At 36.3% G+C, this 16,597-nt stretch overlaps 1 pseudogene; it reads right to left on the bottom strand.

Moving 5' to 3' along the window:
• The window catches only part of LOC149828495 (small ribosomal subunit protein uS10y pseudogene), a 120,077-nt pseudogene extending 107,367 nt beyond the window's left edge, over positions 1-12,710 (bottom strand).
• Between the last annotated feature and the right edge of the window lie 3,887 nt (positions 12,711-16,597).

The following is a 16,597-nucleotide window of genomic DNA, read 5'->3' as shown; positions in this document are numbered from 1 at the left end:
CCAGTCCATTAGGGCTAAAAAAGAAAGAAAGAAAGAAAGCATGCCAACCCATCATTTTTATGCTCCCTCAAGTAGCTGACAGACCTCTGCATAAGAATTTTATCAATCAGCATCAACCAGGTGTAATTTCTGAGATAATTATGTTATTATTATGGCAGGAACACTATTTCTATTGGTTTGAGAAAAGAACCAGTAAGAAGACCAGATATAAATGTTCCTCCAATCTCTGAGTTGTGTTGCCTTGAATTGGCATTTTGTCATGGTATGGAGTGAATGCCCCACTACCGCGATATTATGTTTGAAATGCTGACGATTCATGCAATTACTGAATATTATCACATAAGACTGAAGCTCCTCCTGTAGTTATTGAACACTATCAACCATTCACATTAGAGACAATGGAAAAACAGTGAGAGGATGTTCCTGAAGCAAATATTCATTCCCATCAAACTAATATATATATTTTTTACCACGAACAGATCCATGGAATGCCAAATTCCTTTATTCTTGGCTGTAGCTGTATGACCATCAAAGGCTCAAGGAAGGCCAAAAAAAAATCACTTGGCTATGGAACACACTTTGAAACTTTAACTTCTTTCCCCATCGTTTCCTCTTAATTAGGTATTTAAAGTCATTTGAAACCCTTAAGCTAATAGGAGATTCCAATAACTTTAACCCGGTTCTGTTTCTCAAATGCTGGAATGGATTTTGATGAGAGCGAGTCTAACAGAAGTTCTAGCAGAAAGACCAGACAACCTTCTTGGTCAGCTACATTGCTTTTACTCGTTTGCATAATTACATATACCAAAAGATTTAACCAAGCAATCGGTGGTAGTGAACCCATTTTTTTCAGATTGTGTTTTATACTGTATTAAGATGCAACGAGAAAAAAAAAAGGGAACGAAAAGGAAAACAGGAATTTAAGTGAAATAAAAAACCAATGTTATAAATAAACTAAAATGAAGTCCTGAAGCAGAAGATAAACTGTGAAATGAACACAGAAATGCAAATGGATTAATGACTATTGATGTTGTACCGAACAAACACAAAATTGCTTGATATAATGATGATTTTAACCTACAAATTGAAACGTTCTGGACTAGAGATGCGATTCACTGAAATATGGAGAAAAGACGTATAATACATATTATACCATTGTAAATATAGGGAATGGGATTTAGACAAATTGAAAGCTGAAATTATGAGTTAAAAATGAGATACGAACTGAAGTAACAAATGGATTCAGCAGATAAGACAAGACATACCGATAAAGCTTGAAAAAAAACAACTATACCATGCTTGATCTGGGGCATTGTGAACACCCCAAATTTTTCAAAATGTTGTAAATATCCCCGTTTTGCCCTTTGCCCCCATTTTCTGGGTAATTGAGTCAGTTTTAAATCTAAATTCCATTCTGTTTCTCAAATTTTGTTGAAATTAAATTCACTTTACATATCTGACTCAATTTCGGATTCGGACCTAGATCAAAATCCAAATCTGAGCCTCGTTATCCAATTTTTAAATCAGATTCTCAAAATTTCCAAAATAACTTTTGAAAAAGCTCAGACACTTTGTCCGGTATCCGTTTGGATCCATCGAATTGTATTTCTCAATTCAGGATTTAAAAATATTTTCTCAAAAAACTTGGGTCCAAAACCCATTTTCTGAAGAAATCGAACCCAAACTTTTCAAAACTTCTCTTTTGTAAATTTTTATCTTCAAAAAAGGAAAAAAAAATTTAGTATTCATCTCTCATACTGTTTAGGTTTAGAATCTTATTTCCAAAAATAACAAAAAAATCAGAAAATGTCAAGAAAATAACAAAAAAAATATATATCATGAAAATAGAAAAAGAAACAAAATCGGATCTTGAAAGAGGAAGAAGAAGAAAAGAAGAAGGGCAGTTTTTGCAAAAGCCTTTGAAAAAGAGCTGGCCTTTGAAATTTTAAGAAAATGAGAGGATTGTTGGCGAAAAAAAAAATTGCATTAGGGTTACGAAGGCTCTCTCCATCGCCTTTTGGGTTTTCTCTCCGCCAAACCCTCCAGAAGCTTCACCTTCCCCCCCTCATTCTTGCCTCTCTCTCTCTCCATGGCCAGAACTCCTCCCATGTGCGATCCGGTTGCCCCATCGCCCTCCATCTCCGAATCTTCCTTCTCCACCCTTGATTCCCAACAGAATCTCCTTCTCGAATTATCCTTCATCGTCCTTCGTCCCATGGCCATCGATCGCCCTCGCCTCGTCCTCACCCGTCAATCTCCAACAAGAACCTCCTTTCTTCCGGACTTTTCCTCCCTCTATAAAAAGAGGCACAAGGGAAGGGTTCGAGGATCGGATTTTTGTTTTCCCCTTTGAGTCTGTTCTCTACCTCCCCACATTTCTCCTTCTTCATTCTGCCTGAAAGAAGTTCAGTATCCAAGCCCTCCTCCTTTGAGAACTCCTGCAAACTGGAAGCCTCGAGCCATCAAAAGGAGGTCGTCCGCTCCCTGCGACCGAGAGGATCCTCTGCAGAATCAATCGAAGGAAGCTAACACTCACAACAAGATTATTGCCTTCTCTTACTTCAGCCTTGCAAGAACCCGGTAAGCCCCTTTTCTTTATCTTCTCCCTATAATCTCTGATTTTCCCTATTATCCTTTTGAATCTTCCAGGATAATCGACCCAATTTAAAAACACCATAGGTAATATCGTGTTGTCTATAACAACACTGATTTACCTGCGTGTGATATCAAGGGAATCCTTAGATTCCGACACCCTCTTCCCTAACTGCCATTTTTTTTTGTTGTTTGTTGCGCTCAATGGGCTGTACTTGTGGTGAGATTCGGTGTCCTCTTGAAATAGCAGCGATCTCGTTCCTTTGATTATCTAATTTGCATGCGATAATCTTGCTTATGTCACAGTATTCAGAAGCCTCTATGATAAATTCCAAGAAATATGTATCAGTTATATTGTGTTTCTTGACTTCACTTTCTGTATTTCATCTTCATTTAATCTGTGATTATAGATTTCAGGCCGTCTGGAATTCCATTTTCTACAATTGTAATCATGATAACGTTCCATTTTGTTTTGCTTTCAATTGCTTTCCATTACATTTATCTCCTTCACCATGCTCATTTGTGTGTCTTCATATGCATTACAATAGGATCATACCCAGCCTAGCATTTTGTCTGCTGCACTCGTCCATCTCATGCATATTATTATCAATACATCCTCCTGTTCAGCCTTACCTTTTACCCCTGTTTTTATCTTTGAGATTCATTAGATGGTCTGTTGTGTTATGAAAGTGCATCGGTATGGATAGGAGCCATGGCATTGTCAATACCCTCTAGTTAAGACAAGAACCCTCTAGGATTTAGCAGCAATACCTTTGATAGCATTTTGTTTTGATCAGCCCCTTTTGTATCAAAATTGGATGCAAATGGTTTGGGTTGTGAGTCAGTCGTACAGGGTCATAATTTACCTATGAGTTCCTCCCTGCACCAAGTAATAAACTCCAGGGAAATTTATATGTCCATACGCGTGAGTAAAATACAACTACCTCTGCAAGTCATAGTTCTTGGCATCATTCGGCTAAAGATAGCTAATGAAGGACAAGTTAATGCAAGCCTACAGGATCAAAAAGGAGGGAGAAGCAGATGTCAGCATGGGTGTGTCTACAAGCGATGATGTTTTCTCATGGAGATCGGTCATGGTCACCGATATATATACCCCTGAAGGGATGGACATTGCCCGATCCTGATGAATCTTGAGTGATATATATTCAAAGTCGATTGGACCGTGTTCAAATTATCCTCAATATGATAAGTCAAAAACACGAACACAGTTGAGGCCGGGATTTAAGTGACCCTCAAGCTTACATTCTTTTTCTTTTTGTATTGAAGGGATTTGATTCTAGGTTGTCCAAGTTGCAATCTGTGCATAGCAGGGCCCCAACTGCTAGCAAAGGTTTGGTTTCAATATCTGTAGTCCGGATGATGTTCTATTCATTTTATTGATAAAATTGTGAATGCCACAAGCCTCTTGAAGTGTTTTGATCTCTCTTCAGTATTCAGCTGGTTAATCCTCCAAGGGAATTTATAATCGAGTTGGTTATTGTGATGAAGCTAATCAAGATAATTTTCTATACCAATTACTCCTGCTGAACCATATGTGGGGAAATCTTTGGTTTTCTCATCCATTCTCTTTGTTTGGATTACTACAGTTTCACAATGCTTTGCATTAGCACGTTTGCCTACGTTGATTACAGTATTCATTAGATTGATTTCTTGTCATTGCACCACATTTTAGAATTATAGTACAATTTTTTTTTTATCACTACCATCTATCTCACTATACATATGTACATTGTGTATAAGTCAAGGGTTCATTCCTTTAAAAGGCATTTGTGTCGCATGGCTTCAGTCAGCATATCAGATCGATTTGCATCTGCAAAACCTCTTTGCCACTCAATGTCCCATGCTGAAGCATTTCCACCATCATTTGAACATCCGCCCCAGTCATTTGCATTTTTTCCTGATATCTGATGGGTCCAATTACACTTTGGCACTCACATCATTTTTTATAAGATAAGCCAGATTCTAGATTTACTGCATATTATAATATTAGTATGTCTTAGTGTTAGCCTTCCATGTAACACAACTATATTCTATCCTGTTAGGTTTGATCTTCAAATTTTATATCACCCATGCTAGAACTTACGCACAGATTTTTTTTTTTTAAAAAAAAAGGGGCTTCAGTCGCATACTGCATCTGGCATGTATTATTCTTGTGCAGCTTTTTCAATATCTCCATATAACTCTCTGATTAGTGGAATAGCTGGTGACTCGAGGGAGTTAATATGGCCCATGAAACTTTGGGAGTTAAGGAAGTAGGGCATTAAGAAAATTTGATGGAGATATGCTCGTGAGATTGTGACCTCAATTGCAGAATATGCCTTCTTTGCCGTTCACAATATAAGGCCATTAAGGGACAATGCCATTTGGAAATTTTCTCTGTTGCTTGAATCCTTTTGCAAAATTTTCAGTAGATATCGGCAAAGGTTATTTCTGAAGACTGTGCTTTAGGAGGCGACTCTGTGAAATCAAAAGGGATACCACTTTCGTGAATGCCCTGCTGTCAGAGCTTGCCCAAGCAAGTTTGATGTATCCTGTGGAGTCAAATTCGCCTTAATTTTGCAGTCCCGGGACGACCACCTCAATGACCTGTGGTAGCAGCCGGTCCATAACCAATAATTAGTGGTCACATGTCCCGATCCATAACTGATATGTCCTCAATTTTTTTTTACAGGGATAATCACACTGTCATACTCGGCGTCCTCTCATCTACAGATTGCCCAGCCGTTTGGAGTGAGTTTGATCATTAGCGTCATCATCTTCCAGTAAGTGGCCACTGTCTGGAATTCCAGTTAGCAGTAGATTGATTTAAATATTGTTTACTGAGATTCAAATGAGTCATTAAGCTCTAGATTAACTAAGGTGTTATCTTCTGATATTTGAAATTATTCTGCATGTCATCAATCTTGCAAAATCAATGAACGTTAGAGCATCTGAATGTAATGTTGCTTGGATATTAGTGGATCACCTTTATCTTTGGCAAATGTTTTTTTTTTTCTCACTGATCGTTGCGTTATCAGGTTAGTTCAATGCTTAATCTCTGAATGATAGAATGCTGATTCTGGATCAGATGTTATTTTTTCTTTTTCCCCAAATAATTGCAGTCGCCAGACTGATTAGATACTAAACTAGTTAACATCTTTTTTTTTTTTTCTATGATGGCCAGTGAGTTAACATATCTATAGCGAAACCTGAAATTACAGAATGTGTTAATGATAAGGGCGCCGGTTCTGACTAAATAGTCTCTGCTTAATAATCATGTTGGGTAGGTGTTAAATGTAACCTCAGCAAATGCCCTCCTTTATTAACAGTCTGTATTGGCACGTTATCAATCTTTGTTAGCCTGATGTGTTGGAAGTAGGGATCAAGAATAATGGTATAGGTAAATAGTGAGGTCGGTGGAATAAATAAATCACAATAAAGGGGAACATTAGAGGTGCGTCAAGTGAGACTATCATAAGTTGGGTGGGCCAAATTAGTGAACATTTGTTGTTTGACCCGATCTCCTTATCTGTTATGGTTCAAATCAATGAATCCCCAAGTTGATAAATTCCAAAGTGAATCCCATCAATTGATCTGCTGCACCCTGTTATGAATGTTGATGTTGGGGATCTGATATAAGTGTAAAATCCCCTTTTGACCAGTAACCCGGTTTATTTGTAGCTGAAGGTCGTCATTCTTTAAAAATACAAGTTCAGAGTTCATTGATGAAGTGGTACCCAAGTGTCAAACAGTATCATTTTGAAAATGATCTCCATTTATAAACTGAAGACAGTCATACACGCATTATAAACATTGGTTGCTTGTCTAAAGTTTAAGATGATTCACATACATCTCCAATATATATATTCTCCTTCCTTAAACATAAGATATTGAATCAACATAGAGTATCTACACAAGCACTTCTTCATTCATGATGTCTTCTCTATATTCTTGTACTAAATGTGTGTTTTGCAGGAAATGCATAGAAATGACTATTTCCTGTTTAGAATTAGAAATCCTTATGATTTTAAATTCAATAATGTAATAGTTAGAATATAATGAAAGATTTCCATTCCTTGCACTAGTATAGAATGAATGAGCATTGTAAAATACCATGAATTACTTGTTTTCATGCATCTTTTCCTTTATTTCTCAAATTCTCACAAATGGTGAAACACGAATGGCACATGCACCATTTCATAAGAGGTAATTAATCCTAAGTTGATGATTTACATCAATGGCCATAGTCAGAATGTAAACAAAACTTAGGATTTTTATCTTTTACGAAATAACAATGGATCCACACTGGACCTGTTTTCAAAATTCATCATATTTTCCTTAAATATCTTCTTCTTTTATTAGAATTTAACTTAAAATTAATTCAAAATATATACCAATGGCCATAGTCAGGGTATATTGAGAGTTAATTTCATTTTAAATTCTATAAAAGCACCAAATGTGTTTTATTCTTCGCCTGAATTTAAATATAGATTATTATATAATACATTCAATGACCATAGTCAAGGATGTATTATATCTTCAATCTTATTTTAATTCATCCAAAGAATGAAATAGCTTTTCAAAATCCAATTTCAAAATTCTTTTAATTCATTCATCATTTAGGATAGAATTGCATCATATTTTGAAAATTTCCTTTTCAAAATTCCAAGTGATTCTTCTTCTTCATTTCTCAGATCAAATCCTATTCATAAATTCAAATTCAACTCTATTTTCTCAAAAGGATTCAAGAAATCAATTTCAAGGTCCCATTTGACTTTGAAACTTCAGAATCATCTTGTATTTCAAATTCCAAATTCTATCTTAAATTCAAAGTCCAATTTAACTTCTAAAATTCATTTTCCAAAATTCAATTTAAACTTGGAAGTTCTTGATTCATCTTCGGAATTTAACTCCAAATCCATTTTTAGGGTCCAGGATCCAACACTCATATTGGATCTCAGACTTAAAATCAATTCCTCTTTAGACCCAAACTCCAATTCCACTTTTGGATCTCAGACTTCAGATCCAATTTCCTTAGGATCCGGAATCCAACCTCATATTGGATCTCAGACTTCAGATCCAATCCCTCTTTAGGATCCAGACCCCAAATTTCACTTTGGATCTTAGATTTCAGATCAAATTCCTCTTTAGGAATCAAAACTCCAAATTCCACTTTTTGGATCTCAGACTTTAGATCCAATTTTCTTATAGGATCCAGCACCAATTTCACTTTGGATCTTAGACTTCAGATCCAAATCCATTCTAGGATCCAGAACCTAACTCTACATTGGATCTTAGACTTCAGATCCAAATCCATCTTAGGATCCAGAACCCAATTCTACATTTGGATCTCAGACTTCAGATCTAAACCCATCTTAGGATCCAGAACCCAATTTTATCTCGGATCTCAGATCTCAGATTTTAAATCCATCTTTAGATCCAACTCCATTCCCAATTCTAGATTTCAAATCCAATTCCATTTTCAGATCTCATCTGAACTCCCTAACTCAATTTCTATTCTTAAATACCATTTGAGTTCCTCAATCTATTTCAATTTAAAACTTCAAAATCTAAATTCAAGTATTCATTTTCTTTCCTAAAATCAAATTCAAAGTTCAAAGTCCATTTCTGACTTTGAAACTTCATTTCCTTTCGTTTTAAAACTTCAAGTCATTCCTTCTCATTTATTCTTCCGAATCCTGATTTATTTCAAAGACTTAGAACTCCTCTGATCTATCTCAAGTTCTAAGTTAGATTCAATCATTTCTTCACTCCCTTATCAAGTTCATCTCAGAATAACTTGGAAACTTTCAAAACATTTTTCAAAAAGAGCATACATTATGGCATTGCACAAGCATGATTCTTTGTGCATTTGGATCTTTTAGAATAAATTCTTAGATTATATTTAGGCAAAGCAAAAGGCATAGATTCGATCCTTGGTTCGATTACTGTGATCATCGCAAAATTTTTCTTATTCTCTGTTTCTCTCTCTTCCTTCTCTTTTCCTTTTCCAACCTCTATTTTCCTCCTTTTTTGAAGGGAGAAGAATAAAAAGAAAGAAAAGAGAAAAGAAAAGAAAGAAGAAAAGAAGAGGAACTCTTTTGCGGGTTTTCACTTGACCTTGTTTTAAAAAATATTTAGAAAATAACTCGCCTCCGTTTTTAAAATATTGCGGGAAAAATGGAGAGACGGGATTCGCTCGTCAGTACGAGGTTCGACCGTTCCTGGCGCCTTTACCAGGGGTAATCGAACCAAGGATCGAATCTATGCCTTTTGCTTTGCCGAAATATAATCTAAAAATTGATTCTAACTCTAAATGCACAAAGAATCATGCTTGTGCAATGCAAAAATGTATGCTCCTTTTGAAAATTGACTTGGACATTTCCAAGTATTCGGAGATGAACTTGGTAAAGGAGTGAAGAAAATGATTTAATCTAACTTAGAACTTGAGATAGATCAGAGGAGTTCTAAGTTTTTGAAGTAAATCAGGATTGGAAGAATAAATGAGAAAGAATGACTTGAAGCTTTGAAATGAAGTTTCAAAGTCAAAATGGACTTTGAATTTGAATCTTGAATTTAGGAAAGGAAATGAACACTTGAGAGGGAATTGAATTTGGATTTCTGAAGTTTGAAATTTGGAATAGATTGAGGAACTCAAATGGTATTTAAGAATAGAAATTGATTTAGGGAGTTCAGATGAGGTCTGAAAATGGATTTGGATTTGAAATCTAGAATTGGGAATGGAGTTGGATCTAAAGATGGATTTAAGATCTGAGATCTGAGATCCGAGATAAAATTAGATTCTGGATCCTAAGATGGATTTGGATCTGAAGTCTAAGATCCATCATGTGATTGAGTTCTGGATCCTAAAATGGAACTGGATCTGAAGTCTGAGATCCAATATAGGGTTGGATTCTGGATCCTAAAGGGGATTTGGATCTAAAGTCTAAGATCCGATGTGAAATTGGTTCTGGATCCTATAATGGAAAATTGGATCTGAAGTCTAAGATCCAATGTAGAGTTGGACTCTGGATCCTAGAATGGAAAATTGGATCTGAAGTCTAAGATCCAATATAGAGTTGGACTCTGGATCCTAAAGGGGATTTGGATCTAAAGTCTAAGATCTGATGTGAAATTGGTTCTGGATCCTATAAGTAAATTGGATCTGAAGCCTGAGATCCAATATGGGTGTTGAATCATGGATCTTTAGAATGGGTTTTGGATCTGAATCTGAGATCCAAAAAGAGAGGATTTATACTTGGAAATCTGGATCCAAGTTGGATTTAGAATTTTGTATTTGGAATATGAATTTCAAAGTCAAATTGGACTTTGAATTTGGAGTTTGAATCTGGAATTCAGAATATGAATCAAGAATTTCTAAATTGGATTTGAAAAAATGAATTGAATCTTGAATATATAGGTGAAACTTCAAAGTTAATGTTGGACTTTAAGATAGAATTTGGAATTTGAAATACAAGATGATTTTGAGGTTTCAAAGTCAATTTGGACTTTGAAATCTGATTTGAAGTTTGAATATAAAATAAATTTGAAATCTCAAGGTTAATTTGAATTTTGAGATTGAAAATAGAATTTTGAAAGTTTGAAAGAATGAATTGGATTTTATAAGAATAGACTGAGGAAGATATTTACATCACTTGGAGTTTTTGAAAAAGAAATTTTGAAATATGATGCAATTCTATCCTAAATGATGAATGGATTTAAAAGCTTTGAATTTAGATTTTGAAAAGCTATCTTATTTTTGAACTGAATTAAAATAAGATTGAAGATATAATACATCCCTGACTATGGTCATTGAATGTATTATATAATAATCTATATTTAAATTCAAGAGAAGAATAAAATACATTTGGTGCTTTTATAGAATTTAAAATGAAATTAACTCTCAATATACCCTGACTATGGCCATTGGTATATATTTTGAGTCAATTTTAAGTTAAATTCTAATAAAAGGAGAAAATATTTAAGGAAAATATGATGAATTTTGAAAATGGATCCAGTATGGATCCGGTGTTATTTCATAAAAGATAAAAATCCTAAGTTTTGTCCACACCCTGACTATGGCCATTGATGTGGATCATCAACTTAGGATTAATTTACCTCTTACGAAATGGTGCACGTGCCATTCGTGTTTCACCAATGTGAGAATTTGAAAAATAAAGGTAAAGATGCATGAAAAACAAGTAATTCATGATATCTACAATGCTCATTCATTCTATCTAAAATAGGAAATATGAATTCTCATTAAATCCTAACTTATTACAGCTCATAAAATTGGATTTACAATTCCAAGTGATGACCTTTTCCACATATTTCCTGCAAAACATTTGATTAGTATGAAAATGGAAGAACATTACACATATCATATGGAGGTTAATGGAAAAATTGCTCATGTGCCAAGATATTTAGAATGTGAGAAGGCAAGAGATGATGTGTATGCATATACTTACATATATATATATATATATATAGGCATGCCAATATACATATATATATACATGGGTGTGCATATATATATTTACATATACACTTATATATATATATATGTATATATATATATATATATATATATATATGTAGTACGTATACAACATAGGAGGATAAACAATGATGGTGGTGTTGTGCAAGCTAAATGAGGCTGGGACAGGGGAATGTGCTGACAGTGATATGGTGAAAGATTTACTGCAAAAACTAGTGTAGGTGGTATGAAAGTGTAGTGGTAATGGGTGCTGTAGGGTGAAGGTGCTGGAAAGATAATTGTGATGGTTAGCAGGGGATGCTGGAGAGGTAGTATTTAGCAGTGATAGTAATGTGGGTGGAAAGCATGAATATGATGTGTGGTAACTATTGCTGCAGTTACAATGGGTAAAAGGAGGTGTAAGGCAGGGGTTGGATGGTTGTGTGATAAGTACGGCTGGTTGTGCAAGTGATGAAGGTTTCTCTCAATGAGGATCGGACTGGAGAGATGATCTACAGTTATGCACAGCAGAGAATGCATTATGTGGTGTTGAAGTGATTGTATACTGAAGTGTTGTGAATCTTAGTTGAAGATGGGTATTATTTATATACAGTAAACTAAAAAAAGAAAAGATGCACACTCTGCTGTAGCTACAGCAGGTGAAGAACCCTGTGCACAAGTGAACCTTCATAATAGTGAAACAAGGAAGTGGCATTTTCCTGGTTTTTGCTCTCAACTGGGTACCATCTCCATGGCTTTACTATATATAATATGATTATCAGCACCAATAGGTCATATCGGAACCTCCATAATGCCCATCAAATCAACAAGCTTGACCTAAAATTTCTTGATGTAGCTGAATATGACTCTTGAAAGAAACTGTTTTCCTTTTCATCAAGCATACAACAACCTTGCTACGGTATCCTGTCAATAATATATTACGCGAACAATTTCGTCCTGAAAGCATGTGCTTATTGTATATAGCATGATCATATGATTGCTGCAAAAATTTACTAAGAACAGGAACAGTTTACAGATATATCAGAACAGTAAACATGAATCCAATAAAAAAGGGACAATAAATGTCTAAAACCAAAAAAGATCAATGCAACTAAATCTGAAAACAAAAAAAAAATCAACAGCTCTAATTTCCTAATTCAGATTTTCAGATGGAAGATCAGTTTGCTGGCAGAGAGAATGAAACCCTGTAGTGGCTCTCTTCAAATCCTTCAAGCCTGACTAAATTCATATAGTAATCTAAAAATATATATATATATATATAAAAAATTGATCGCCCGTGGATCTGCAATAGTCAGTTCAGCCTCTACACCAGGTTCAATGGAGATTGATGTAATCTACTTTACAATATCTGATGAGTTTACAAGGTCAATGACCCTTTCACAGCCCGAACTGGTTCCAAATATTAGTATCTTCACCACATGGTGACTTTCTAGTAGTCATCTGCAACACTTCTTGTAGGTATCCTTACTGGTCCTTTAACTTTAAGCCTTTTGTCATTTGCACCCCGGACAAGGTCAGCACAAACTTTTTCAAGATTCTTTACACTTTTGGAAGAGAAAATAATTCTTATCCTATGAACTTGCTCCTGTGGTTCTTCCAAGCCAGGTTTTATTGGCTTCATCATGCCCAATTCCAAACTAATAGATCGGATGACAAAAACAACAAACTATATAACATTATAAGACAAAATACAGAGGCCAATGAATATCAAAAATCCAAGAAGGGGGTTTATATGCACTATAGAATATAAACCTGAAAGGTAAAATAAAAAAAATAAAAATAGTGCGTAAAATGGAGTTTGAAGCATCTAATGGAATGAAGATATGAGGATGATCTAGAGTATACAGAATGATATAACTAAAATCAAAGAAAGCAAGAATTGAGAGAATGAAACTTAGATCACAGAAAACATTAATTACATGAACTCGATGCAGATAATCCAGGTTTGATAGAAACATAATGAGATCAATCCAGATTTAAAACTCAGATGGGTATAACCTCCTGCTGATTCTTAACAGAATTTTGAAATTGACCAGGCGTGTGAATAGGATTCATCGGCTCAAGGGTTTTTATCTATTGAAGGTAACTTATATGTGACCATATATAGAGATAACAAAGCATATATAAAACTGATTCTGTATACGATATGAACGATCAAAACAGGATCATGTAACGTGAAGTGGTGAATATAACAGGGGCCATCATTCATTCTGATGAGGTCAGGTAGGTGTTGCACAGGTGATATAACAAATTACGTTGACCTAGTGAAAATAAAGCCTAGAGAATGACTAACGCTAAAAGATGCTACAGCGTGATGCAGGTAAGGATCGATCAATGAGACGCATTACTGATTTAGAAGGTGATAAAAAAAAAGTAAAGTGTCATAAAAGGACACAGAAAATACGAACAGCGATCATGAAATGCCAATTGAGATGTAAAGTATTTCATATTAACACCAGAGAACAAATGCATAAGGTGAATGAGATATAAAAAAAAAACAGGGGAAAAGAATAATACCCAATCGGATACTCTTTAAGCATGGAAGTAAATGTAAAATAAATGGGAAAAACATGAGATGGTGTTGGATCGATTCCCTTCCGTTGCTGTGGCACGGGAGTGTATTGAAATTGCTATAAGCAAATCAACCCAATCCATGGTGCGCTAATAGGGGCTTCAAATATAATAAAAAAAAAAGATCGGAAATTACATAGGGGAAGCAGAAGCACTTACTTGTTTGGCTTGAGAGACAAAGAGCTTGTGTTGCAGGGGGTTCTGAAAGGGGAAACTTCGTGCTTTCTCCTGGGTGGTCTTTTCTGCTGATTTCGTAGATTTTCCGTCCAGGATCTGATACTGATGCCTGTGAGTAGACGAAAGATCCGGTTGCGGAAGAATGTGGCTGAAGGCTGTCTACCTCTTCCAACCGGTTGGGGAAGAAAACTGTGAACCTCAGGATCTTGGAGGAGGGCAGCTTGTGAAGCACGATCGGCTGTAGGGATTTCTTCAGGAAAAGGGGAGATGTAATGCTATCCCAGAAAAAAAAAAACGATCTCCCCCTCATGGATGAGAGCCCCCTTCTTAACGAAGCAGTGGAGGCTTCGAGAATCGAAAGGTGGTTGAAGATGAAAGGTGGAGAATGAGGGGAAGTCCCTGATAATCGACGGTTGTGGACGAAGAAGAAGGTTCGCCGAATCGATCGGAGTTCGTTAGGGATGAGTGGCTGAGAGAAGATGGTTGGCGATGAAGGGTTGAAGAAGGCGACGCCATTGATCCCTGGGCGATTGAGGGGAGATTGCACATGGGGGACCTTTCCAGAGTCTTCTGAAGAAGGGGGAAAGAAGAGGTGCCTTCGTAACCCTAAAAACCGAATTTTCGTTTAAAAGTATTTTTTTTATAAAAATTTTCAAAAGCTGGTCCCTTTTAAAGATTTTTGCAAAAAACTGGTTTTCCGTTAAAAAGATGGTTTTCAAAATCTGATTTTTTCTTTTCTTTTATATATTTTTTTTTGTTTTTTTCTTAATTTTATGTATCTTTTTGATATTTTTGGAATAAAATCTTAAAATTTACGGACAAACAAGGATTTCAACTAATTTTTTTGTATTTTTGGGAGATATTTACAAGAGAAGGTTTTTAAGGCTATTTTTGAGGAAATTCCTTCAGAAAATGGGTTTTGACCCGAGTTTTGGGGAAATATTCGAGTTTTAAGCCTCGATTTGAGGAAATTTAATTCAATGGATCCAAACGGATCCCAAACGAACTGTCTGAGCTTTTCAAAAGTTATTATTTTTTTTTTGATAATTTTGAGAATTTGATTTAAAATTGGATAATGAAGCTCAGATTTGAATCTCTTATCTGGATCCGGATCCGAAATTGAGTCAGATATATAAAAGGAATTTAATTTCAACAAAATTTGAGAAATAAAATGGAATTTAGGTTTGAAACTGACTCAATTACCCAAAGAATGGGGGAAAAGGGCAAAAAGGGGATATTTACAACATTTTGAAAAATTTGGGGTGTTCACAGATGCCCCTCTTTGCTATTAAGCCGGTTGAAAGCCGAGCTTAGTGGCAAAGAAACACTCCAAATTTTGAAAAATGCCCCAGTCAGCTGATCCGAGCTGGGTGTGGAAGAATTATTTTGAAAATACGGCTTTTCGGGCTTGAAACCTTATCCTGAATGCTCCTGGGGGGATGAAATCCTCGACAACGATACGACTGAATGATAGAAATGAGGAAATCGTGATGGGACTTTGGGTGAAAATCCCAGGGATGGTGAAAGATAAGAATTTTGATCAAGTTTCATGGGTGAGATAAGATCAACCCTTTGGAATGACTCAGGTTTAGCCCTTAACCTGGATGGGACGAAGATAGATCAGGATAATTTGGATGGGGGATGGTGAACATAAACGGACCTCGATGGGACATTTTGAGAGAAATGCCTCGTGAGGTGAAACTCAAGAACGATCCTTTCCTGGATGGATGTACAACGAGCACGAATTCCTTTGTGAGGGGGAAAACCATGATGGGACGGGGAGGATTACCTCGTCGAAGCGAGGCTCAGGTTTAACCCAAACCTGAAAGGAAGGCACCTCACGGAGTGAGGTTCAGGCTTCACCCTTATCCTGAAAGGGATGACCATACAGACTCTTTAAACAAAGAAACCGCTATGGGACATGAAGGAATATATCATCAGAAGAAGTTTTAAGATTTTAATCCTTGACTTGAGTGGGGGATGATACGAAATCTTTGGATGAAGAAACCGTGATGAAACCTTCAGAATTTGGACGAACAAATCCGAAAGGGGTTTTGCGAGAAGAGAAAAACAAGGGATTCCCTAAAGCTTGGAAAGGGGATGATCTTGGGCGCCTCATTGCTGAGACTAAAATCAGCTTTCTAAAAACAGACGACCTCTCGCGGAAGGTTTGGGTGGTACCTCGAGGAGCGAGGTAATAGGTTTAATCCTTAGCCTGAATGGATACAGAATCCTCGAGGAGCGAGGAAACGGTGATGGGACTAGAAAGGATATCTAGTCGGAATGGGACTCAGGTTTAACCCTAACCTGAAAGGAAGGTACCTCGTGGAGCGAGGTTCAGGCTTAACCCTTAACCTGAAAGGGACGACCATACGGAATCCTCGGATGAAGAAACCATGATGGGGCCTTCGGAATTTGGACGAACAAATCCAAAAGGGGTTTGCGAGAAGAGAAAATCAAGGGATTCCCTAAAGCTTGGAAAAGGGATGATCTTGGGCGCCTCATTGCTGAGACTAAAATCAGCTTTCTAAAAACAGACGACCTCTCGCGAAAGGTTTTTGGGTTACACCTCGAGGAGAGAGGTGACAGGTTTAATCCTTAGCCTGAATGGATACAGAATCCTCGAGGAGCGAGGAAAACTGTGATGGGCCTCTAGACTTTGCACAATAAATCCAAGAGGGGTTTTTGCAAAAGGATAAAAATGGGGGTCCCTAAAGCTTGAAAAGGGGTTGTTCTTGGGCGCCTCATTGCTGAGACTGA

The sequence above is a fragment of the Nuphar pumila genome, chromosome 9 (genome assembly GCF_984573655.1).
Source record: "Nuphar pumila chromosome 9, dmNupPumi1.hap1.1, whole genome shotgun sequence".
In the NCBI taxonomy this organism is placed as follows: domain Eukaryota; kingdom Viridiplantae; phylum Streptophyta; class Magnoliopsida; order Nymphaeales; family Nymphaeaceae; genus Nuphar; species Nuphar pumila.
This window is presented reverse-complemented; position numbering and strand designations above follow the sequence as displayed.